Below are 27,346 nucleotides of genomic sequence, written 5' to 3'. Positions count from 1 at the left end.
GACAGGGAGAAGTAGCTGGGAAGAGCTAGTGAGATGACCTGTCAGGGATGGGATCCTGGCAGACTCCTCGGAGCAGAACTAACCAGTGCACAACGGGAATACAGTAAAGATGAATTGGGACCAGAAGGAGTCGTGCTGTTAGACCGAGGCAACATCCTTCTGAGGCGCAAACAGTCGGTGGCCGGAACGCCGAGCAAGTAAGAGACTTTAAGTACTACTGCAAACCGCGGCAGGACAGCCAATTACAGGTTGGCTGTCTCACTTAACACCTAAGCAGACAACGGAGGCAGCTGTGGGAGAGGGGCGACTCTAGGGTCCCGGAAGAACTCCAGGCCTACCCCGTCATACGGGTGCGTCCTACCATATCACCTGGAGGACGGAGAGAACGAACATCAGAGATAGACAGAACCAGTTGTGAGGACTATCCCGGGAGCTCAGCAGGGAAGAACTACAACACCCAGCGCTAGAAGGTAGACACTGATTCCCACCTGTAAAGAGAACTCCTGATGTGTCTTTAGACCGGCCGGTCTCTGACAGCCCTGGTAACAGCGCTCTGGACTGAGGACTTTAAAACCTTCAGTAAAGAGGTAAAGAGACTGCAACTTGGTGTCCTCGTTATTTACTGCACTGCACCATCTACATCCGTCACATCATTCACTGTGCGCCCCTCGGCAGGGTCACGGATCGGGCCTAGCCACCGTGACAACCCCAGAGTAGAGACTCAGAGGCCCGGTACCGGGTACCCCTCGGCCCTGCGGCAGTGGGGGCGCTACACAATCAAGCAGGGATTCTGATTTTCCTCTCTAGCAATCCTATGAGCAGCTCTCACTAAAATTTAGCTTGGTCTTCCAGACCTTATCTTGACCTCCACAGTTCATGATAGCCCTTTCTTAATTACATTTCAAACTGAGGAAAGGGCAACTCGAAACTGCTTTCCTATCTTCTTATAACCCTCCCCTGCTTTGGCTAATTGGCTAACAGGCTAATTAAGGTCTGAAACCTTGGGTCAAAGTCACCAGAGCACATAAATCTCCAAGGGTGCACAAACTTTTGCATCAGCTCATCTTCCTTTTTTTTAATTTTTAAAATGTAAAAAATGACATATATTTGACTAAAATAAAAAAGGAAATGTGCCATCTTTAGGTCTTTTAGAGATCATTTAAGCTTCAACTTGCTTAACTGCTCATATAACAGTCATTTTGACCAGGAGGGGCCCAGACTTTTACATGCCACTGTAGGTAATGAGGCTCTTTTATCTGGGAGGTAGCTTTCCACCACCATATGAATTGTATGGCTAACAATTATTTGCTATTTGTAGGCAAGGCACATAGTGGGGTTATGTATTATGAGATCCTGGATAACAAGGGGTCTATACATTGTCTTACGCAGGGCCCCCATCTGTTTGTGATAGAAATGTCTATATTATACCCAGAGACACACATACACACAACTCAGCGGTGGACGCCGCGGCAGCATTTGGGACACAGGCTATGTCCCATCTTCTATTGGATATCTCTCCCTCATAGCTTTCGTTATAACTACTGGCTTACACAGCCGTCTCTCACCATTATATATCCCTCTATACGTGATTGATGAAGGTCCCGGCCTTTGACTGAAACGTCTTATTATATATTGGGATCAATAAATCTACTACAATATTTCACCGCTAAGTTGAGTGCCGGGTTATATTTTACTTATCACTATGGTTTGGGAACCTATCCGGGCACCACTAGGTTGTAGTGCACATGTCTTCCTAGCACTTACTTCAGAGACTGGCAGGACAGCTAATTGCACGTTACCTGTCCGCACCTACACGCCGGAGGCACGGTGACACCCCACAGAGCCGGGTTATCTAAGAGACCCTATAAACAGGCTCAAGTCACCAGTCATACGGGTTTGGTCCTATCCTATATGGGGGACAGAGAGAGAGAGAAACACCACATCTGTGAGGACCTTACGAGAGGCTTAGCAGTAAGGGACTACATCACTACAGCGCAAGGGAAGGCTATTGATTTCCACCTGGACAAGGGGACTCTGGACTTGCCTCCGAACCGGCCGGACTCTGCCTGCCCTGTGGTCTGGTGCCCTGGACTGTGGATGCTGGAGTCTTCAGTAAAGGTAAAGAGACTGCAACCTTGTGTCATCGTTCTTCACTGCGCCATTCACCGTTCACCATCTACATACTGGGAAGCCCTGGGGATATACTTCACCTGTGGGAAGGTATACCATATCTAGCTGCCATAACATCGCCCCAGCAGACCCCTTAAAGCAGCGTCGGTCACCCTGACCGAATACCACAGGTGGCGTCACGAGCACAAACTTTATCCCTTTAAAGACCTTTCCCTTTTATACGGACATCCCAGGGCCACGGACCGGGTCAGCCACAGTGACATCACCCTTTGAGCCGACCGGACCCGGTACCGAGTACCCCACAGCCCTGACGGGGCGCTCCACAACTACATATGACAAATTACATTGTGTCATTATTTAACAAAAACAAACTAAAATACAGAAGCAGTTAAGATAGGTCAAATTAATAGGAGGTAGATGTGCAGCAACAAGCCCTGGCCACTACAAGCAGGCGGAGCAGCTCGGCAAGCGAGTACGGTTCCCTCCCGCATTGCGCATTCCACTGTATCAGCATCACTGTAAGAGCTGTGAGACTATGGAACTCTCTGCCACATGATTTTGTAATGGTTGATTCACTACTAAAGTTCAAGAAGGGTCAGGATACTTTTCCCGAAAACAGAATATTATAGGATATGGGCACTAGATTCTGTGATTGGGCGTTGATCCAGGGAACTAGTTTGATTGCCGTATGGAGTTGGGAGGGATTTTTCCTCTAATATGGAGCTATTAATGTCTGTGCCATGGGGATTTTGCCTTACTTCAGAGACCGGCAGGACTGCTAATTGCACGTTACCTGCCCGCACCTACACCCAGGAGGCACGGTGACACCCCACAGGGCCGGGTTATCTAAGAGACCCTCTCTGCCACATGATTTTGTAATGGTTGATTCACTACTAAAGTTCAAGAAGGGTCAGGATACTTTTCCCGAAAACAGAATATTACAGGATATGGGCACTAGATTCTGTGATTGGGCTTTGATCCAGGGAACTAGTTTGATTGCCGTATGGAGTTGGGAGGGATTTTTCCCCTAATATGGAGCTATTAATGTCTGTACCATTGGGATTTTGCCTTCCTCTTAATTAACATGTTAGGCGATAGGTTGAACTCGATGGACTTAAGTCTACCTTCAGCCTTAAAAACTATAAAACTGCCAATCTGTTTAAGCCTGCACGTCCCAGCAAGCCCAGCCAGAAAGCAGAGGTGCTAGATGCCTAAATAAGTCCATTTTTATGGAGCTACAGACTGCTCTCTCCACTATTGATGACAAAGTTCAAGGGCCTCCAAATAGAAGCTGCAGAAATTAGATTTATAATGGAGGAGTGCCAGGAGGAAATTTCACTGACCTGAAAACGAAAGTTTCATAATCATGCATTCTGATACTGTGGCGAAATTTCTTTACTTTGTCTGTCCAGACAGAGCATATTGTTTCAGAAGCTTGAGTATTTGCCTAGTGTCTTCATGGGCAAACTTTAATTTTGCAGATAAAGAGGTATGTTTCCATAGTCTTGTGAAGACCAGACTGCTGATCCCAATATGATAGCATCAGAAGGTTACATGTTTATATAATTTCTGGGTCAGCGGTCTGTTTGATTTTTACTTGCCTACAGAAACATGTCTTATAACCTTTGTCCTTGAAAACTAAGGCAAACATCAAAACTTTTGGAACAATGGGCCTCATTTATCAAAACTGTTTAAAAGAAAATACATGTTTTTGCCCATGGCAATCAATCAAAGCTCAGCGTTGGTATCTTAATGTACTCTAGTAAAATGTAAATTGAGCCTTGATTGGTTGCTATGGGAAGATAGACAATTTTGAGAAATCTGCCCCCAAACTACAAAAAGTACGAACTAAAAGGGCATCTAGCCCCACCAGTAGGACAGCATCTCTAACAGATAGTTAAAACTTCACTTTTATTGTTTAAACATTAAAACTGAAATTTCATAAATCATAGGGAATATTTACATATCAAGATCATGTGCAAATTAAAATCTCAGTAGACGGTTGTTTGATTTGATCACAATGAATGTCACATATCACCTTCAGTGCCCAAGTTATAATTAATTACAAAATGGCACTTAGGGTGCTTTTCTATTACTGGTTATTGATTTCCCAACAGTATTTTTAAACTAAAAAAAATACATCAAAATTGTACCACTACATGTTTCATTACTACCGAGGATTCATCAGGGAAATGGAACATGATTGTGAATGATGTGATGCCCTTTCGCTCCTCTTTTATGCTGTCAAGGCTACATCATCAGGTTGCTGCTGGAAGTATAATAATTTCATCTCTTGCTAGGAGAATGAGATGCTAGCGATGCTGTATTTTGATAGGATGAGAGAAAGAACCACGTGTGTCACGTAATCACAAGGGACTGTGGACACCTGCCAGATCCCTCAAACTAGGGGCACTCTACTATCCCTGTCCACCGGATTACCCCGGAAGGTGGAGATGCTGGGGTCTTACTATATACCTTGCTTTACTCATATCTTACCCTTATCTGTTCCCTCCCCCACCCAGGGAAGTGTGAGGCCAAAGTGTATAGGCCAACAACCAGGGGAGCCGTCACCACAGGGGGTCTCACATGCAGTCCCAGATGATGGAATATGCTTCATTCTGTGAGCTAAAGTAAAAATGTTTAAGGGGCAGGGAAAAAAAAGACACGAGGGTGGAATCAGGCAGTTGTTGGAAAGACTTTGAGGGGAGAGGATCCAAGATAGAAAGGATGGTTGATCTATAAAGTCTTGGATATTTGTTGCCGACTGGAGGGGTATCCACGGTCACGATATCCATCATCTGGAGTAAGATAGGCTGTGACTGCACACTATACCGGCTGGAGATACCAAAAGCTGTGGGTCAACCAAAAGTTGGGAGACCGTGGGTATCACCTGGTACGGGGCCAGTGAAACTACTGATCTCAGATTGGGAACTTGTGGACCAAGGATATTGTATTTTGACCATCTACCTGGATTTGTTGTACAAACCTGGAAGTATGGAATAAAAAATAGTTGCATCGTTAACCTGCCTAGGTGATTTTAATAACCCGCAACCTCACAAGTGGTGGCAGCTGGTAGGATCACCTATCTCTGGACAGCATACCAGGGAAAGTTAATGATCAGTGACTTGACAGAAGAGATGGTAGACTATCTACAAGAGGCTCAAGCAGAAGGAGCTGAGAGTCCTTTGCTCAGAGAGAGAGAGCTAGAGTGGTTACCGGAGGACAATCGGGCAACCCTAATACAACACTTGGACGAGTTGTCCCATGAAGGCCCACATGAGGAGGGACCACAGCCCATGGCTGTCATCTAGATGGCAGAGAATCGACCGACTGAGCTGAGGCAGATGCTGGACGCGCTAGGAAAGGCCCCTGACAAAACTGACTACAGAGCACAGGGTCATTCCACCTAGTATCCATAGACCACCTACGGAACTTGGAGCAATACTTCACCATTCTCTAGTCTCCCTGCTAAAGCTGATGTAGTTTAGGCTAAGCCAGAAAGACACGGTCAGGGTCATCATAGATAAGACCAAGGTCGTGAAAAAATTCCTTGAGCTTCTGGAAATCAGATAGGAGAGAAAATGCCCAGGCTTGAGGTCACCATGGAGAAGAGAGATTACAATCCCCACCGATTGCTCCTCAGCACCCGATAAGATACATTACAAAGTTGCTTATTTTCATGTGTACTATTGATTTATGAAATAAAAATTAAACCGACAGTTATTTTTTAAATTGATTACCAGATCACTGAAATTGATGGTTGATGGCATCAATCAATCTTAGATCGGTGGTGCTCGGTCCATTGCCACCTCATCCAATCAGCTGTTTGAAGAAACTGACATTGTGTGAGCCACTAGAGCCTCTTCAAGGTCTACATCGGCAGCAGGCTGGTTTCTGCTTGCCTGCAATGTATTTTCCTTAGTGGATGTTAAAGGTATAGTATCATTGCCTCATTTGTTTCAATGAGATAACGATGCAATATCTTGAATGTCTGCTATAAAAACCATGTTTGCAAAAGGAGCGCCCCCAGACGCAGGGCCGCGGGGTACTCGGTATCGGGCCTCTCTGTCTCGGTCCTGGGGTTATCACGGTGGCTAGGCTCGGTCCGTGACCCTGCTAAGGGGCATCCAATGAAAGGTGTGCTGGTGGTGCGTGGTGCAGGTTGCGGTGAATAACGAGGACACAGGGTTGCAGTCTCTTTACTGAAGGCTTCAGGGCAATCCAGAGCACTGCTAACAGGGCTGGCTGAGACCGGCCGGTCTGAAGGCACATCCAGAGTTCCCTTTGCAGGTGGAAATCAGTGCCTACCTTCTAGCGCCTGTGTGTTGTAGTACCTCCCTGCTGAGCACCACGGGATAGTCCTCACAACTGTTGTGTCTGTTCTGATGTTATTTCTCACAACTCGCATCTGTTCTGATGTTCTTCTCCGTCCCCCAGATGATATGGCTAGGACGCACCCATATGACGGGTAGGCCTGGAGTTCTTCCGGGACCCTAGAGTTGCCCCTCTCCCACAATTGCCCCCTATGTCTGCTTAGGTGATTTAGGTGAGACAGCCAACCTAAAGTTAACTGTCCTGCCGTTGGTTTGAAGTAATGCTTGGAGCCCAATACTTCCTCGGCGTTCCGGCCACCGGCTACGCGCCTCAGTAGGATGTTGCCTCGATCTTACGGCACGACTCCTACTGGCTTTATCTCCTTTGTGCTGTGATCTCGTTTCTCACTTCTCCACAATAAACCTCGCTTCTTGTCCTTTCTTAAGATACCGCCGCAATGAAGTGCAGGCGCGGTTCCGTAATGTTCTGTCCTGTTCGCTAGGCCTCTGTCAGGATCCCACCCCTGACAGGGACCCCCCTGAATCTTCCCCTGCAACACTCTCTGCCACAGGATGTTGCCTGGTTCCAACCCAGTCAGCTTCTCTCTAACTTTGTCCAACCCCCAGTTTTACCAGATTGTGAGGAGTAGCCTAATCATAGAACCATTTGCTCCCCCTGGTGGCCAGAGTGTGAAGTGTATTGGTGCCTGTGATACCTGGTCAGGTGAACTCCTTAGGTGCCATCAGACGTACCATTACTCCCCTTAGCGGCGGAGCGTCAGTACTGCAATGACCAGCACTCTGGGGCGCTGCAGTCCCCCCCAGTTAAATCCAGTACTCCCGGACTGGGAAGAAAACAACAATACATGTCAGCAAAAGACATACAAATTTTGTAATGCAATAAACAAGTAATAAGTAATAATAACAGTCCTTCCCTTTATGGGAGGTGAGGACTCTTGAATGTTACAAACAAAACATGGTTAAATATCTTAAATAACACACTATAAATAACTTCTATTACCCAGCCGGGTATTCTACTAAGTGCAAATTCTGAACAATAATTTAACTTTTTTAAGGACGTATAAGATGAACCCACTAAAGGCTTACTATAAAACTCTAAAATATAAATTAACTTTTTCTTCATTTTTCTCTTCTAAGTGCAACATTTTCTTTTTCTCATATGCAGGACCGCCTGTCTATCTGCCCAGGCCTACTGCCTCTTTTCTTAGTACAGGATCACGGAGCCATCTCTCTATGGCCCCCAGGAGGACTCACTCACTAACCCCTACGGGTTTACTTCCTGTCCTCAATCTCTAGCAACATTATCAAACATTCTCTATAACTAACTAACTAACTACATATTACTCCTATGTAAAACATTATTACCAACTAGGCTTGAGCGACTAACTTTTTTAGGATCGAGTCGGGTTTCGCGAAACCCAACTTTGTCAAAAGTCGAGTCGAGTCAAATCGTCCGATTATCGCGCAAAGTCGGGGATTGACTGAAACACGAAACCCAATGTAAGTCAATGGGGGAGCAAAGTCTCTCTCTCTCTCCTCCCCGTCATCCCTGCAAAGCAATAGTTGTGTTGGACTGTGGAAATCTCTACATCCCAAACGGTAATATGGCGGTTTTACCCCCTGTGATGCCGCAGAAAGCAAGCCGGAACCTATGTCATCACACTGCCCACACTCCTTCATTGGCTGAAAAATGGCGGGGAAAGCGTCATATGAAGCGCGACTTTGGCACGAAGATCGCCGACCGCATGGCCGATCCCACAGTGGGATCGGGCCGGGTTTCATGAAACCCGACTTTGCTGAAAGTCGGCGATTTTTGAAAATGTCCGATCCGTTTCGCTCAACCCTATTACCAACTACTTTCTTTTAAGGCAACATTATACTTTAAGTGCTACTAGTGGACATTCCCTTTAAGAGGGAACCAAGTCTCTTTGAGGTAATGCAGACTTTCTCTATCTGCAAGTCCAGTTAAGGCAAGAGCTTCCATGCTGTACTCAGGAACAGTCTCTTCGCAAAGCTCTCCTTCTTGTAATACCAGTAAGGGGCAACTTTAAGAAGGTGCAAACTATTTACACTACAGTTTGTGAACCATTCACTGTCCATGATTCAGCAGTCTTTGTAACATGGTGAAACAAAAGCAAAAAGGAAAACAAAAGCAAAAATGAAAAGCAATAGGGATCCCGGGTAAACAAAGGGATCCCTTTAAGAACAACCCTGGTCGGGTATGAAAAGCAAAGAAACAAACAGTTAACTATGTACAGTTGCATGGTTTTGGGGCTTATCCTTACATGAGGTTACACGGCATCTGCGGGTGGCGGACACTCTCTGGCCGGTAAGGCTGCGGTCCTCTGTCCTCGGCGGATGCAGAATCTGTATCATTGGTTGGTCTCCCAGACGCGGTCAAATCACCCGGTGTCTGGATTTGAATGTCGGCAGTGGTTGCAAGTTCAGTGGCGGCGATAATACACACCGTGGCGACAGTAGTGGCGTTGGTCAAATCCGGGTTAGTCGTAGTCGGGACAACAGGTGGCGCTACTACCGGCTCACATCGTTGGACGTCTCGAGCACACCACCCCTGCGCGCTCCGGTGGCGAGTGTAGGTCACCTGGTCCCATTTACAGTTAGGTCCATATATATTTGGACAGAGACAACATTTTTCTAATTTTGGTTATAGACATTACCACAATGAATTTTAACCAAAACAATTCAGATGCAGTTGAAGTTCAGACTTTCAGCTTTCATTTGAGGGTATCCACATTAAAATTGGATGAAGGGTTAAGGAGTTTCAGCTACTTAACATGTGCCACCCTGTTTTTAAAGGGACCAAAAGTAATTGGACAGATTCAATAATTTTAAATGAAATGTTCATTTTTAATACTTGGTTGAAAACCCTTTGTTGGCAATGACTGCCTGAAGTCTTGAACTCATGGACATCACCAGACGCTGTGTTTCCTCCTTTTTGATGCTCTGCCAGGCCTTCACTGCGGTGGTTTTCAGTTGCTGTTTGTTTGTGGGCCTTTCTGTCTGAAGTTTAGTCTTTAACAAGTGAAATGCATGCTCAATTGGGTTGAGATCAGGTGACTGACTTGGCCATTCAAGAATATTCCACTTCTTTGCTTTACTTAACTCCTGGGTTGCTTTGGCTTTATGTTTTGGGTCATTGTCCATCTGTAGTATGAAACGACGACCAATCAGTTTGGCTGCATTTGGCTGGATCTGAGCACACAGTATGTCTCTGAATACCTCAGAATTCATTCGGCTGCTTCTGTCCTGTGTCACATCATCAATAAACACTAGTGACCCAGTGCCACTGGCAGCCATGCATGCCCAACCCATCACACTGCCTCCACCATGTTTTACAGATGATGTGGTATGCTTTGGATCATGAGCTGTACCACGCCTTCGCCATACTTTTCTCTTGCCATCATTCTGGTAGAGGTTGATCTTTGTTTCATCTGTCCAAAGAATGTTATTCCAGAACTGTGCTGGCTTTTTTAGATGTTTTTTAGCAAAGTCCAGTCTAGCCTTTTTATTCTTGATGCTTGTGAGTGGCTTGCACCGTGCAGTGAACCCTCTGTATTTACTTTCATGCAGTCTTCTCTTTATGGTAGATTTGGATATTGATGCGTCTACCTCCTGGAGAGTGTTCTTCACTTGGTTGGCTGTTGTGAAGGGGTTTCTCTTCACCATGGAGATTATTCTGCGATCATCCACCACTGTTGTCTTCCGTGGGCGCCCAGGTCTTTTTGCATTGTTGAGTTCACCAGTGCTTTCTTTCTCAGGATGTACCAAACTGTAGATTTTGCCACTCCTAATATTGTAGCAATTTCTCGGATGGGTTTTTTCTGTTTTCGCAGCTTAAGGATGGTTTGCTTCACCTGCATGGAGAGCTCCTTTGACCGCATGTTTACTTCACAGCAAAACCTTCCAAATGCAAGCACCACACCTCAAATCAGCTCCAGGCCTTTTATCTGCTTAATTAAGAATGACATAACAAAGGGATTGCCCACACCTGTCCATGAAATAGCCTTGGAGTCAATTGTCCAATTACTTTTGGTCCCTTTAAAAACAGGGTGGCACATGTTAAGTAGCTGAAACTCCTTAACCCTTCATCCAATTTTAATGTGGATACCCTCAAATGAAAGCTGAAAGTCTGAACTTCAACTGCATCTGAATTGTTTTGTTTAAAATTCATTGTGGTAATGTCCATAACCAAAATTAGAAAAATGTTGTCTCTGTCCAAATATATATGGACCTAACTGTACATGGTAGCTGATTATCATATCGATTGCGAGATGGGGTTTTCACATTGTAGCTGGTAAAGATGATGTCAGTCGGCAGTCCCGGTTCTTGTATAGAGCCCCAACCCCGCTTCGGGTGAAAGGCCAGTACAGTCCCCTGCCTTACCGAGTTCCTCTTGTTGTGTTCAGTCCTTGGTCTCTGTACTCTTGGTGGGTCATTTGGTTCTGTCTCTTTTTGGTTTTGCCATTGTTGAATTAAGCTTTGCTTATACTGTTCCCAGGTGAGCGCAGCAATGCTGAGGCCCTCCTGCCTGGCCCCATCCGGCCCGATCCTTGGGGTGTCCCACTGGAAGGTCACCCCCTCTGAGCTCACATCTAGCGGTTTCCCCATCGTTGTTGGTAACGGAGGCACCAGCTTCTCCATGGTGCCTGGGGTTAGCACTACCAGCTCAGCGGTGAAAACTCGGTTATTATCGGGCTGGAGAGCGGTCACGGGAGCAGGGTCGGTCAGGGGAGCAGGATCGGTCGGGGGAGCAGGGACGCTTTCCATACCTGCGTCGGATGTGAATCCACCGATGTCGATCTGTCCCGTTGACAAGGATGCTGGAATCGGCTGCAGCCCGGACCGCGGTTCCTCCAGGGCGGCCTCCTGGCACAGCTCCGACTTCCATTGCTTTGCATTGGCTGGCTCCATATTCGAGATAGGCTGGCTCGGCTCCACCGCCTGTAGCTCTGAGAGGTCCGGATCCTCCAGCTGCGGTGGGTTCAGGTCCGCCTCCGGTGGGTGAGGACAGGCCGGGATCACTTCGCCGTCGCTCGGGGACTCGCTGGTCACCATCCCTGCTCCGGGAACTTCGGCGGCACCTGCACGTTGCTCCTCCATTTTCTGAGGGCGTAGCTTCTCCTTCCTCTCGTTCCCGCCGTTGCAAATCAGGGGGCGGTTCTCCTCTGCTTCGGGGCAGGTCGTCTTCTCGCAGCAGTAATCGGAGGGGGCGATCGCCGCTTCTGGCGCCACTTTGACAGTCTCCTCCCATGGCAAGCCCTTCTTCTTCCTCTGCGCTCCTCGTGGCGCTGTAATAGCGGCGATTTTGGCGGGAATTTCTGACGGCAAATGGCAATACACAGTCTTTGCAATAAATCACAGTTCAAGCACAATTCAGTCACAGTTCCAAGGCACACATGACCTGATTCTTCAGGCTTAAGTAGATCCTGTTCGTGATGCCAAGTTTGGAGTGCCCCCAGACGCAGGGCCGCGGGGTACTCGGTACCGGGCCTCTCTGTCTCGGTCCTGGGGTTGTCACGGTGGCTAAGCTCGGTCCGTGACCCTGCTAAGGGGCGTTGTTGTGAACTCTGTTTTCAGGCTCCCTCTTGTGGTCACTGGTGGTATGGTGTGACTTTTGCTTTGGGCTCCCCCTGGTGGCTTTGTTTGTTATCCTGCTGTTCTTTGGCTATCAGCTGGTTCGTTATCCTCTGGGAGGTTCCTATATAGCTCTGTTTTACTTCCACTTGTTGCCGGCTGTCGATGTAATCAGTGCTACTCAGGTTCCTTCTGACTACCTCGCTCCCAGTCCATCCAGGACAAGCTAAGTTTTGTTTGCTCTTTTTTTGATCAGCAGTGTTTATCATGTTTTCTTGTCCAGCTTACTAAAATGTGATTCCCTCGCTTGCTGGATGCTCTAGTGGACTGAGTTTCTCCCCACACACCATTAGTTGGTGCGTGGGTTATTGAAATCTCAGGATGGATATTTTGTAAGGGTTTTTTATTGATCGCATAGACCCCTGCGCTATTTTCTGCTTTCTAGTACTAGTGGGCCTCTTTTGCTGAATCTGATTTCATCCCTACGTATGTGCCTTCTTCTTACTTCACCGTTAATATTTGTTGGGGGCTTCTATATCTTTGGGGATTATTTCTCTGGAGGCAAGCGAGGTCTTTCTTTCTCTTTAGGGGTAGCTAGTTCCTCAGGCTGGCTCGAGACGTCTAGGAATTTTTTAGGCACGTTCACCGGCTACCTCTAGTTGTGTTTTATAGGTTCAGATTTGCGATCAGTCCAGTTACCATCTCCCTAGAGCTTGTCCTTAGTTTATTCACTTGCTGGTCTATTCGTGATCCTCAGCCACTAAGGATCATAACAGTACAGCCAGCCTATAAAGTGTTAATTGCATGGCAGAAGCAGGAGAAAAGAAGCCTTGAGAATTTTTTTTTTTTTTTTTTTTGTTGCCGTGTGTCTAGCTGCTGTGGCTAGCTTCTCTCCTCCTCTTAATCTTGGTGTGGCTCTGAGTTCAGCTGCTGACATGGATGTCCAGAGCTTGGCTTTCAGTCTGGATCATCTTGCTGCTAGGGTTCAAAGTATTCAGGATTTTGTTGTTCACAGTCCTATGTCAGAGCCTAGAATACCTATTCCAGAGTTGTTTTCTGGAGATAGATCTAGGTTCCTGAATTTTAGGAACAATTGTAAGTTGTTTCTTTTGTTGAAACCTCGTTCCTCTGGTGATGCCGTTCAGCAAGTTAAGATTATCATTTCCTTTTTGCGTGGTGACCCTCAAGATTGGGCCTTCGCATTGGCGCCAGGGGATCCTGCATTGCTTAGTGTAGATGCGTTTTTTCTAGCCCTTGGATTGCTCTATGAGGAACCTAATCTTGAGAACCAGGCTGAAAAATCGTTATTGGCCCTCTCGCAGGGGCAAGATGAAGCAGAGGTGTACTGCCAGAAATTTCGGAAATGGTCGGTGCTTACTCAGTGGAATGAGTGTGCCCTGGCTGCAAATTTCAGAGAAGGTCTTTCTGAAGCCATTAAGAATGTCATGGTGGGGTTCCCTACGCCTGCAGGTCTGAATGAGTCAATGACTCTGGCCATTCAGATTGATCGGTGTTTGCGGGAGCGCAAACCTGTGCACCATTTGGCTGTGTCGTCTGAGCAGACACCTGAATCTGTGCAATGTGACAGAATTCTGACCAGAAGTGAACGGCAAAATTATAGACGGCAAAATGGGTTGTGCTTTTACTGTGGTGACTCAGCTCATGTTATCTCAGCATGCTCTAAGCGCAAAAAAAAGGTTGATAAATCTGTCACCATTGGTACTTTACAGCCTAAGTTCATTTTGTCTGTTACCCTGATTTGTTCCCTGTCATCTTACCCGGTTAATGCTTTTGTAGATTCAGGTGCCGCCCTGAGTCTGATGGATTGGTCATTTGCCAGGCGCTGTGGTTTTGATTTGGAGCCTTTAAAATTCCCTATTCCACTAAGGGGAATTGATTCTACACCATTGGCTACGAATAGACCTCAGTACTGGACACAAGTGACCATGTGCATGACTCCTGTTCATCAGGAGGTGATTCGCTTTCTTGTACTGCATAATTTGCATGATGTCGTCGTGTTGGGTCTGCCATGGTTGCAGACTCATAATCCAGTCCTGGATTGGAATGCTATGTCGGTGTCAAGTTGGGGTTGTCAGGGAATTCATGGTGACGCTCCTATGGTGTCAATTGCTTTGTCCACTCCTTCTGAAGTCCCTACGTTTTTGTCAGACTACCAGGATGTATTTGAGGAGCCCAAACTCAATTCTCTACCTCCTCATAGGGACTGTGATTGTGCTATAAATTTGATTCCTGGTAGTAAGTTTCCTAAGGGACGACTTTTCAATTTATCTGTGCCGGAGCATGCTGCCATGCGGAGTTATATAAAGGAGTCTTTAGAGAAGGGACATATTCGCCCGTCCTCATCCCCTCTTGGTGCAGGATTCTTTTTTGTGGCTAAAAAGGATGGTTCCCTGAGACACTATATTGATTATTATCGCCTTTTGAATAAAATCACGGTCAAATTTCAGTATCCTTTGCCATTGTTAACTGATTTGTTTGCTCGCATTAGGGGGTCTAGTTGGTTCACCAAGATAGATCTTCGTGGTGCGTATAGCCTTGTGCGTATAAAACAGGGTGATGAATGGAAAACTGCATTTAATACGCCTGAAGGCCATTTTGAGTACTTGGTGATGCCTTTTGGACTTTCTAATGCTCCTTCAGTCTTTCAGTCCTTTATGCATGACATCTTCCGTGAATATCTGAATAAGTTTATGATTGTGTATCTGGATGATATTCTGTTTTTTTCGGATGATTGGGAGTCTCATGTTAAGCAGGTCAGGATGGTCTTTCAGGTCCTGCGTGACAATGCTTTATTTGTGAAGGGCTCAAAATGTCTTTTTGGAGTCCAGAAGATTTCTTTTTTGGGTTTCATTTTTTCTCCTTCTACTATTGAGATGGACCCAGTCAAGGTTCAGGCTATTCATGACTGGACGCAGCCTACATCTGTTAAGAGTCTTTAGAAGTTCTTGGGTTTTGCTAATTTTTACCGTCGCTTCATAGCTAATTTTTCTGGCGTTGTTAAGCCTTTGACGGATTTGACCAAGAAGGGTTCTGATGTGACTAATTGGTCTTCTGCGGCTGTGGAGGCCTTTCGGGAGCTGAAGCGTCGGTTTTCTTCGGCTCCGGTCTTATGTCAGCCAGATGTCTCACTTCCCTTCCAGGTGGAGGTTGATGCTTCCGAGATTGGAGCGGGGGCTGTTTTGTCGCAGAGAAGCCCCGATGGCTCTGTGATGAAGCCATGTGCTTTCTTTTCAAGAAAGTTTTCGCCTGCCGAGCGGAATTATGATGTCGGTAATCGGGAGCTGTTGGCTATGAAGTGGGCATTTGAGGAGTGGCGACATTGGCTTGAGGGAGCTAAACATCGTGTGGTGGTCTTGACTGATCACAAGAATTTGATTTATCTCGAGTCGGCCAAGCGGCTGAATCCCAGACAGGCTCGTTGGTCGTTGTTTTTCTCTCGTTTTGATTTCATGGTCTCGTACCTGCCGGGTTCGAAGAATGTGAAGGCTGATGCTCTTTCTAGGAGTTTTGTGCCTGACTCTCCTGGAGATTCAGAGCCGGCTGGTATCCTTAGAGAAGGGGTGATTTTGTCTGCCATCTCCCCAGATTTGCGACGTGTGCTGCAAGAGTTTCAGGCGGATAGACCTGACCGCTGTCCACCGGAGAGACTGTTTGTCCCGGATAGATGGACCAACAGAGTCATCTCCGAGGTTCATTCTTCGGTGTTGGCGGGCCATCCTGGGATATTTGGTACCAGAGACTTGGTGGCCAGGTCTTTTTGGTGGCCTTCCTTGTCGCGGGATGTGCGTTCCTTTGTGCAGTCTTGTGGAATTTGTGCTTGGGCTAAGCCTTGCTGTTCTCGTGCCAGTGGTTTGCTGTTACCTTTGCCTGTCCCGAAGAGGCATTGGACGCACATTTCCATGGATTTTATTTCAGATCTCCCTGTCTCTCAGAGAATGTCTGTCATCTGGGTGGTGTGTGATCGTTTTTCTAAGATGGTCCATTTGGTGCCCTTGCCTAAGTTGCCTTCCTCCTCCGAGTTGGTTCCACTGTTTTTTCAAAATGTGGTTCGTTTGCACGGGATTCCTGAGAACATTGTTTCTGACAGAGGATCCCAGTTTGTGTCTAGATTTTGGCGGACCTTTTGTGCTAAGTTGGGCATTGAATTGTCTTTTTCGTCGGCCTTCCATCCTCAAACGAATGGCCAAACCGAGCGAACTAATCAGACCTTGGAGACTTATTTAAGATGTTTTGTTTCTGCTGACCAGGACGACTGGGTTACTTTTTTGCCGTTGGCCGAGTTTGCCCTTAATAATCGGGCTAGTTCTGCTACTTTGGTTTCTCCTTTTTTTTGTAATTCGGGGTTTCATCCTCGTTTTTCCTCGGGTCAGGTGGAGCCTTCTGACTGTCCTGGAGTGGATGTTGTGGTGGATAGGTTGTATCAGATTTGGAATCATGTGGTGGACAATTTGAAGTTGTCACAAGAGAAGGCTCAGCTCTTTGCCAACTGCCGTCGCTGTGTGGGTCCCCGACTTTGTGTTGGGGACTTGGTGTGGTTGTCTTCTCGCTTCGTTCCTATGAAGGTCTCCTCTCCTAAGTTCAAGCCTCGGTTTATCGGTCCTTATAAGATTCTGGAAGTCCTTGGCCCTGTGTCATTCCGTCTGGACCTCCCGGCATCATTTGCTATTCATAATGTGTTCCATCGCTCGTTGTTGCGGAGGTATGTGGTACCTGTGGTTCCTCCGGTTGACCCTCCTGCCCCGGTGCTGGTTGAGGGAGAATTGGAATACGTGGTGGAGAAGATCTTGGATTCTCGTGTTTCTAAACGGAGGCTCCAGTATTTGGTCAAGTGGAAGGGCTATGGTCAGGAGGATAATTCTTGGGTTGTCGCCTCTGATGTTCATGCGGCCGATTTGGTTCGTGCCTTCCATGTGGCTCATCCTGATCGCCCTGGGGGTTTTCATGAGGGTTCGGTGACCCCTCTGTCATGATCTCAATGGCAAGAGAACATAGCATCAGCATATATAGGCACTAGCTCTTGGAAGATGGGAACTGAGCTGACCATGAACTAAACCTAACGCACAACTAGCAGTGGCCGGGTAGCATGCCTACGTTGATTCTAGATGCCCAGCACCAGCCGGAGGACTAAATAATGCTAGCAGAGGAAAATATTAGTCCTAGCTCACCTCTAGAGAAATACCCCGAAAGGAGACAGAGGCCCCCCACATGTATTGGCGGTGAGTTAAGATGAAATAACAAACGTAGTATGAAAATAGGTTTAGCAAATTTGAGGTCCACTTACTACATAGCAGAAGACAGAAAGGACACTTTCATGGTCAGCTGAAAACCCTATCAAAACACCATCCAGAAATTACTTTAAGACTCTGGCCTTAACTCATAACACCAGAGTGGCAATTCCTGTTCACAAGAGCTTTCCAGACACAGTAACGAAACTACAGCTGTGAACTGGAACAAAAATGCAAAAACAAACATGGACAAGAGTCCAACTTATCTAGTAGTTGTCTAGGAGCAGGAACAAGCACAGAGAGGCTTCTGATAACATTGTTGACCGGCAAGCAACTAACAGAGAAGCAAGGTTATATAGCGACTCCCACATCTTGATGGGAACAGGTGAACAGAGAAGATGAAGACACCAGTTCAATTCCACCAGTAGCCACCGGGGGAGCCCAGAATCCAAATTCACAACAGTACCCCCCCCTCAAGGAGGGGGCACCGAACCCTCACCAGAACCACCAGGGCGATCAGGATGGGCCCTATGAAAGGCACGAACCAGATCAGAGGCATGAACATCAGATGCATTCACCCAAGAATTATCCTCCTGGCCGTATCCCTTCCACTTGACCAGATACTGGAGTCTCCGTCTGGAAACACGGGAGTCTAAGATTTTCTCCACAACGTACTCCAACTCACCCTCAACCAACACCGGAGCAGGAGGCTCAACGGAAGGCACAACCGGTACCTCATACCTGCGCAATAATGACCGATGAAAAACGTTATGAATAGAAAAGGATGCAGGGAGGTCCAAACGGAAGGAAACAGGGTTAAGGATCTCCAATATCTTATACGGGCCGATGAACCGAGGCTTAAACTTAGGAGAAGAGACCCTCATAGGGACAAAACGAGAAGACAACCACACCAAATCCCCAACACAAAGCCGAGGACCAACACGACGGTGGCGGTTGGCAAAAAGCTGAGTCTTCTCCTGGGACAACCTCAAATTGTCCACCACCTGCCCCCAGATCAGATGCAATCTCTCCACCACAGCATCCACTCCAGGACAATCCGAAGATTCCACCTGACCAGAGGAAAATCGAGGATGAAACCCCGAATTACAGAAAAACGGGGACACCAAAGTGGCAGAGCTGGCCCGATTATTGAGAGCGAACTCCGCCAATGGCAAAAAAGCAACCCAATCATCCTGGTCAGCAGACACAAAACACCTCAGATATGTCTCCAGGGTCTGATTAGTCCGCTCGGTCTGGCCATTCGTCTGAGGATGGAAAGCGGACGAAAAAGATAAATCTATGCCCATCCTAGCACAGAATGCCCGCCAAAATCTAGACACGAATTGGGTCCCTCTGTCAGAAATGATATTCTCAGGAATACCATGCAAACGAACAACATTTTGAAAAAACAGAGGAACCAACTCGGAAGAAGAAGGCAACTTGGGCAGAGGAACCAAATGGACCATCTTAGAGAAACGGTCACACACCACCGAGATGACAGACATCTTCTGAGAAACAGGCAGATCTGAAATAAAATCCATCGAGATGTGCGTCCAAGGCCTCTTAGGAATAGGCAAGGGCAACAATAATCCACTAGCCCGAGAACAACAAGGCTTGGCCCGAGCACAAACGTCACAAGACTGCACAAAGCCTCGTACATCTCGTGACAGGGAAGGCCACCAGAAGGACCTTGCCACCAAATCCCTGGTACCAAAAATGCCAGGATGACCTGCCAACGCAGAAGAATGAACCTCAGAGATGACTCTACTGGTCCAATCATCAGGAACAAACAGTTTATCAGGTGGGCAACGATCCGGTCTATCCGCCTGAAACTCCTGCAAGGCCCGCCGCAGGTCTGGAGAAACGGCTGACAATACCACTCCATCCTTAAGGATACCTGTGGGCTCAGAGTTACCAGGCGAGTCAGGCTCAAAACTCCTAGAAAGGGCATCCGCCTTAACATTCTTAGAACCCGGTAGGTATGACACCACAAAATTAAACCGAGAGAAAAATAATGACCAGCGCGCCTGTCTAGGATTCAGGCGCCTGGCGGTCTCAAGATAAATCAAATTTTTGTGGTCAGTCAATACCACCACCTGATGTCTGGCCCCCTCCAGCCAATGGCGCCACTCCTCAAAAGCCCACTTCATGGCCAAAAGCTCCCGATTCCCAACATCATAATTCCGCTCAGCGGGCGAAAATTTACGGGAAAAGAAGGCACAAGGCCTCATCACGGAGCAGTCAGAACTTTTCTGCGACAACACTGCCCCAGCTCCGATCTCAGAAGCGTCGACCTCAACCTGAAAAGGTAGAGCAACATCAGGCTGACGCAACACAGGGGCAGAGGAAAAACGGCGCTTAAGCTCCCGAAAGGCCTCCACAGCATCAGGGGACCAATCAGCAACATCAGCACCCTTCTTAGTCAAATCGGTCAATGGCTTAGCAATATCCGAAAAACCAGCAATAAATCGACGATAAAAGTTAGCAAAGCCCAAAAATTTCTGAAGACTCTTAAGAGAAGAGGGCTGCGTCCAATCACAAATAGCTTGAACCTTGACAGGATCCATTTCAATGGAAGAGGGAGAAAAAATATATCCCAAAAAGGAAATCCTCTGTACCCCAAAAACACACTTAGAACCCTTCACACACAAAGAATTAGACCGCAAAACCTGAAAAACCCTCCTGACTTGTTGGACATGAGAGTCCCAGTCATTCGAAAAAATCAGAATATCATCCAGATACACAATCATAAATTTATCCAAATAATCGCGAAAAATATCATGCATAAAGGACTGGAAAACTGACGGAGCATTTGAAAGACCAAAAGGCATCACTAAATACTCAAAGTGGCCCTCGGGCGTATTAAATGCGGTTTTCCACTCATCCCCCTGCCTGATTCGCACCAAATTATACGCCCCACGAAGGTCAATCTTAGAGAACCGCTTGGCCCCCTTTATGCGAGCAAACAAATCAGTCAGTAACGGCAATGGGTATTGGTATTTAACAGTGATTTTATTCAAAAGCCGATAATCAATACATGGTCTCAAAGAGCCGTCTTTTTTTGACACAAAGAAAAAACCGGCTCCTAAGGGAGATGACGATGGACGAATATGTCCCTTTTCCAAGGACTCCTTTATATATTCTCGCATAGCAGCATGTTCAGGCACAGACAGATTAAATAAACGACCCTTTGGGTATTTACTACCCGGGATTAAATCTATGGCACAATCGCACTCTCGGTGCGGAGGTAACGAACCAAGCTTGGATTCTTCAAAGACGTCACGATAGTCAGACAGGAACTCAGGAATTTCAGAGGGAATAGATGATGAAATGGAAACCATAGGTACATCCCCATGAGCCCCCTTACATCCCCAGCTCAACACAGACATAGCTCTCCAGTCGAGGACTGGGTTGTGAGATTGCAGCCAAGGCAATCCTAGCACCAAATCATCATGTAGATTATACAGCACCAGAAAGCGAATAATCTCCTGGTGATCCGGATTAATACGCATAGTTACTTGTGTCCAGTATTGTGGTTTATTATTAGCCAATGGGGTGGAGTCAATCCCCTTCAGAGGAATAGAAGTCTCCAAAGGCTCTAAATCATACCCACAGCGTTTGGCAAAGGACCAATCCATAAGACTCAAAGCGGCGCCAGAGTCGACATAGGCGTCCGTGGTAATAGATGACAAAGAGCAAATCAGGGTTACAGATAGAATAAACTTAGACGGTAAGGTGCAAATGGAAACAGATTTATCAAGCTTTTTAGTGCGCTTAGAGCATGCTGATATAACATGAGTAGAATCACCACAATAGAAACACAACCCATTTTTCCGTCTAAAATTCTGCCGCTCGCTTCGGGACAGAATTCTATCACACTGCATACTCTCTGGCGACTTCTCAGTGGACACCGCCAGATGGTGCACTGGTTTGCGCTCCCGCAAACGCCTATCGATCTGAATAGCCATTGTCATGGACTCATTCAGACCCGCAGGCACAGGGAACCCCACCATAACATCCTTAATGGCATCAGAGAGACCTTCTCTGAAAATCGCCGCCAGGGCGCACTCATTCCACTGAGTAAGCACAGACCATTTACGGAATCTTTGGCAGTAAATTTCCGCTTCATCTTGCCCCTGAGATAGGGACATCAAAGTTTTTTCTGCCTAAAGCTCTAAATGAGGTTCGTCATAAAGCAACCCCAAGGCCAGAAAAAACGCATCCACATTGAGCAATGCAGGATCCCCTGGTGTCAATGAAAAAGCCCAGTCTTGAGGGTCGCCCCGGAGCAAGGAAATCACAATCCTGACCTGCTGTGCAGGGTCTCCGGCAGAGCGAAATTTCAAGGACAAAAATAATTTGCAATTATTTCGAAAATTCTGAAACCCAGATCTATTCCCCGAGAAAAATTCCGGCAAAGGAATTCTCGGCTCAGATACAGGTGCATGACAAACAAAGTCTTGCAAATTTTGTACCTTCGTGGCGAGATTATTCAAACCTGCAGTTACACTCTGAAGATCCATTACAAACAGGTGGACACAGAGCCATTCAAAGATTAGGAGAGAAAAAAAAAAAAAAAAAATTTCAGCAGACTTCTTATTTCTCTCCTTTCTCAGCCAAGGATTTTAACCCTTTAGTGGGCCGGTCAAACTGTCATGATCTCAATGGCAAGAGAACATAGCATCAGCATATATAGGCACTAGCTCTTGGAAGATGGGAACTGAGCTGACCATGAACTAAACCTAACGCACAACTAGCAGTGGCCGGGTAGCATGCCTACGTTGATTCTAGATGCCCAGCACCAGCCGGAGGACTAAATAATGCTAGCAGAGGAAAATATTAGTCCTAGCTCACCTCTAGAGAAATACCCCGAAAGGAGACAGAGGCCCCCCACATGTATTGGCGGTGAGTTAAGATGAAATAACAAACGTAGTATGAAAATAGGTTTAGCAAATTTGAGGTCCACTTACTACATAGCAGAAGACAGAAAGGACACTTTCATGGTCAGCTGAAAACCCTATCAAAACACCATCCAGAAATTACTTTAAGACTCTGGCCTTAACTCATAACACCAGAGTGGCAATTCCTGTTCACAAGAGCTTTCCAGACACAGTAACGAAACTACAGCTGTGAACTGGAACAAAAATGCAAAAACAAACATGGACAAGAGTCCAACTTATCTAGTAGTTGTCTAGGAGCAGGAACAAGCACAGAGAGGCTTCTGATAACATTGTTGACCGGCAAGCAACTAACAGAGAAGCAAGGTTATATAGCGACTCCCACATCTTGATGGGAACAGGTGAACAGAGAAGATGAAGACACCAGTTCAATTCCACCAGTAGCCACCGGGGGAGCCCAGAATCCAAATTCACAACACCCCTCCTTAAGGGGGGGTACTGTTGTGAACTCTGTTTTCAGGCTCCCTCTTGTGGTCACTGGTGGTATGGTGTGACTTTTGCTTTGGGCTCCCCCTGGTGGCTTTGTTTGTTATCCTGCTGGTCTTTGGCTATCAGCTGGTTCGTTATCCTCTGGGAGGTTCCTATATAGCTCTGTTTTACTTCCACTTGTTGCCGGCTGTCGATGTAATCAGTGCTACTCAGATTCCTTCTGACTACCTCGCTCCCAGTCCATCCAGGACAAGCTAAGTTTTGTTTGCTCTTTTTTTGATCAGCAGTGTTTATCATGTTTTCTTGTCCAGCTTGCTAAAATGTGATTCCCTCGCTTGCTGGATGCTCTAGTGGACTGAGTTTCTCCCCACACACCATTAGTTGGTGCGTGGGTTATTGAAATCTCAGGATGGATATTTTGTAAGGGTTTTTTATTGATCGCATAGACCCCTGCGCTATTTTCTGCTTTCTAGTACTAGTGGGCCTCGTTTGCTGAATCTGATTTCATCCCTACGTATGTGCCTTCTTCTTACTTCACCGTTAATATTTGTTGGGGGCTTCTATATCTTTGGGGATTATTTCTCTGGAGGCAAGCGAGGTCTTTCTTTCTCTTTAGGTGTAGCTAGTTCCTCAGGCTGGCTCGAGACGTCTAGGAATTTTTTAGGCACGTTCACCGGCTACCTCTAGTTGTGTTTGATAGGTTCAGATTTGCGATCAGTCCAGTTACCATCTCCCTAGAGCTTGTCCTTAGTTTATTCACTTGCTGGTCTATTCGTAATCCTCAGCCACTAAGGATCATAACAGGGCGTGAATAACGAGGACACAGGGTTGCAGTCTCTTTACATCTTTACTGAAGGCTTCAGGATCCGCAATCCAGAGCACTGCTAACAGGGCTGGCTGAGACCGGCCGGTCCGGAGGCACATCCAGAGTTCCCTTTGCAGGTGGAAATCAGTGCCTACCTTCTAGCGCCTGTGTGTTGTAGTACCTCCCTGCTGAGCACCATGGGATAGTCCTCACAACTGTTGTGTCTGTTCTGATGTTATTTCTCACAACTCGTATCTGTTCTGATGTTCTTCTCCGTCCCCCAGATGATATGGCTAGGACGCACCCATATGACGGGTAGGCCTGGAGTTCTTTCGGGACCCTAGAGTCGCCCCTCTCCCACAATTGCCCCCTATGTCTGCTTAGGTGATTTAGGGGAGACAGCCAACCTATAGTTAACTGTCCTGCCATTGGTTTGAAGTAATGCTTGGAGCCCAATACTTCCTTGGCGTTCTGGCCACCGGCTACGCGACTCAGTAGGATGTTGCCTCGATCTTACGGCACAACTCCTACTGGCTTTATCTCCTTTGTGCTGTGATCTCGTTTCTCACTTCTCCACAATAAACCTCGCTTCTTGTCCTTTCTTAAGATACCGCCGCAATGAAGTGCAGGCGCGGTTCCGTAACGTTCTATCCTGTTCGCTAGGCCTCTGTCAGGATCCCACCCCTGACAGGGAGCCCCCTGAATCTTCCCCTCCAACACCCTCTGCCACAGGATGTTGCCTGGTTCCAACCCAGTCAGCTTCTAACTTTCTGTCCGACCCCCAGTTTTACCAGATTGTGAGGAGTGGCCTAATCATAGAACCCTTTGCTCCCCCTGGTGGCCAGAGTGTGACGTGCATTGGTGCCTGTGATACCTGGTCAGGTGAACTCCTTAGGTGCCATCAGACGTACCATCACTCCCCTTAGCGGCGGAGCGTCAGTACTGCAACGACCAGGACTCTGGGGCGCTGCACAAAAACACCACATATTTTTCAAAGCAGCTGAGTGGAGCGCATACCTCCGAACTTTTGACGAATTTAAAGAGGGACAAAGTATGCACCAAAGTATCGTTCAACCAATCACACTACCAATTGCTATTTATGCATGGTGCCCCCACTAGTAAAGGAGTTTCAGGGAAGAAGTGGACTTTACAGTATCCACAAATTCCATCTGCAATAAGCCCAGTACCTCATACAGAAGAACTGCCACATCCAAAAGCACCAGAAACATTTTCAGTTGAGTCAAGTGAGGAAGAAGAGGATGCTTGGTATCATGAAGCATCTTCCTCTCACGTCCCAGACTTTCTATCAGCAACCTCAACTGAACCACACCTTATACCATAAAGTGAACTGAACGATCTTGTTAGAGATTTGGATCTGCCCAAGAGTAAGGGTACCGTCTCACATTGGCACTTTGATCGCTACGACGGGACGATCCGTGACGTTCCAGCGATATACATACGATCTCGATGTGTCTGACACGCAGCAGCGATCAGGGACCCTGCTGAGAATCGTACGTCGTAGCAGATCGTTTGAAACTTTCTTTCGTCGCTGCATCTCCCGCTGTCATCGCTGGATCGGTGTGTGTGACACCGATCCAGCGATGCGATCGCTTGTAACCAGGGTAAACATCGGGTTACTAAGCGCAGGGCCGCGCTTAGTAACCCGATGTTTACCCTGGTTACCACTGTAAATGTAAAAAAAAAAACACTACATACTCACCTTCTGATGTCTGTCACGTCCCCCGGCGTCTGCTTCCCGCACTGACTGTGAGCGCCGGCCGTAAAGTAAAAGCAGAGCACAGCGGTGACATCACCGCTGTGCTGTGCTTTACGGCCGGCTCTCACAGTCAGAGCGGGAAGCTGACGGCGAAGGACGTGGACAGACAGCGGAATGTAAGTATGTAGTGGTTTTTTTTTTACATTTCCACTGGTAACCAGGGTAAATATCGGGTTACTAAGTGCGGCCCTGCGGTTAGTAACCCGATGTTTACCCTGGTTACCCGGGGACTTCGGCATCGTTGGTCGCTGGAGAGCTGACTGTGTGACAGCTCTCCAGCGACCACACAACGATTTACCAACGATCACGGCCAGGTCGTATCGCTGGTGGTGATCGTTGGTAAATCGTTTAGTGTAACGGTACCCTAAGACACCCCCCTCCCCCCCCCCCCCGGGAGGCATCACAGAGAAATGATGATGTTAGAGAGAGGAGAGTATGAGAAGTCGAGACAAAGCCCCGATGTGAAGGCGGAACTGAGCCCTCAAATCGGGACAGTTGGTAGCTATGATTGAGGGGATGCGCAGCCCGTCTATCTAATGTTGAAGGATTATCTTAAGACATTCTACATAACATCATCTTTATATCCTGTTTGAATATCCAATATCAATATGTCCGTGTAAGAAATTAGGAGTGTTTTTTATATTTTAAATTAGTGTAACGCAGCTCCTCTAGAAAAAGAACTTTTGCTTCTGGCTAATATTCCAAAAAAGATTTTGTCAATACAAATCTCCTAAACATTGAGTACCCCATATTTAATTGGGTATGTGAAAACTAGTTTTCTAAACCAGGCAACTTCTTTGTGGCTCTTTTAGTGCTAGAGACAACTGGGTCCTGGCAGTTATATTGCCTGCAGCATAGAAACACCTAATGTGACACACGCATGAAATGATTGTTTTTGATCTTGCATATACTGACACACGAGTCTTGTTTATGGGGAAAGCTACAAGTTATTATTAAAGTACTGCCGTAATGAGGTGTGTAATATATTGAACTCAAAACAGTGATTCATAATAGCAAAGCCGTTGTTTTGTTATGGAGTGTTTTTTTTTACTAATGCAGGAAATGGGAAAAATAGAGAGTGGACATATTAGGGCTCATACCCATATGTGAGAAAAAAAAGGGTCCGATTTCTGGACCGAAAAAACAGAGGCAAAACATGTGAGTGTCATGCATCCGTATGACATCCGTATTATATCCGTATTACATCCGTGTGCAATTCGACTTTAACATGAGCTTTTACATACAGCAGTTCTCTGACATTTATACATCGTTTTACAACAAAATATTGTTCAAAACACACAATATATATATATATATATATATATATATATATATATATATATATATATATATATATATATATATATATAGATAGATAGATAGATAGAAAAACCAACACCATGGAGGACCATAAAAATCCCAGACAAGAGTAGTAAAATTAAAATGCCTTTATTAATATACAGGTCCTTCTCAAAAAATTAGCATATAGTGTTAAATTTCATTATTTACCATAATGTAATGATTACAATTAAACTTTCATATATTATAGATTCATTATCCACCAACTGAAATTTGTCAGGTCTTTTATTGTTTTAATACTGATGATTTTGGCATACAACTCCTGATAACCCAAAAAACCTGTCTCAATAAATTAGCATATCAAGAAAAGGTTCTCTAAATGACCTATTACCCTAATCTTCTGAATCAACTAATTAACTCTAAACACATGCAAAAGATACCTGAGGCTTTTAAAAACTCCCTGCCTGGTTCATTACTCAAAACCCCCATCATGGGTAAGACTAGCGACCTGACAGATGTCAAGAAGGCCATCATTGACACCCTCAAGCAAGAGGGTAAGACCCAGAAAGAAATTTCTCAACAAATAGGCTGTTCCCAGAGTGCTGTATCAAGGCACCTCAATGGTAAGTCTGTTGGAAGGAAACAATGTGGCAGAAAACGCTGTACAACGAGAAGAGGTGACCGGAACCTGAGGAAGCAGTGGACTGAGTCTGGTGTGGAAACATCCAGAGCCACCGTGCACAGGTGTGTGCAGGAAATGGGCTACAGGTGCC

Source organism: Ranitomeya variabilis, chromosome 4 (assembly GCF_051348905.1).
Source record: "Ranitomeya variabilis isolate aRanVar5 chromosome 4, aRanVar5.hap1, whole genome shotgun sequence".
NCBI classification, from domain to species: Eukaryota; Metazoa; Chordata; class Amphibia; order Anura; family Dendrobatidae; genus Ranitomeya; species Ranitomeya variabilis.
The sequence above is the reverse complement of the archived record's forward strand: the minus strand, read 5'-3'. Positions refer to the sequence as shown.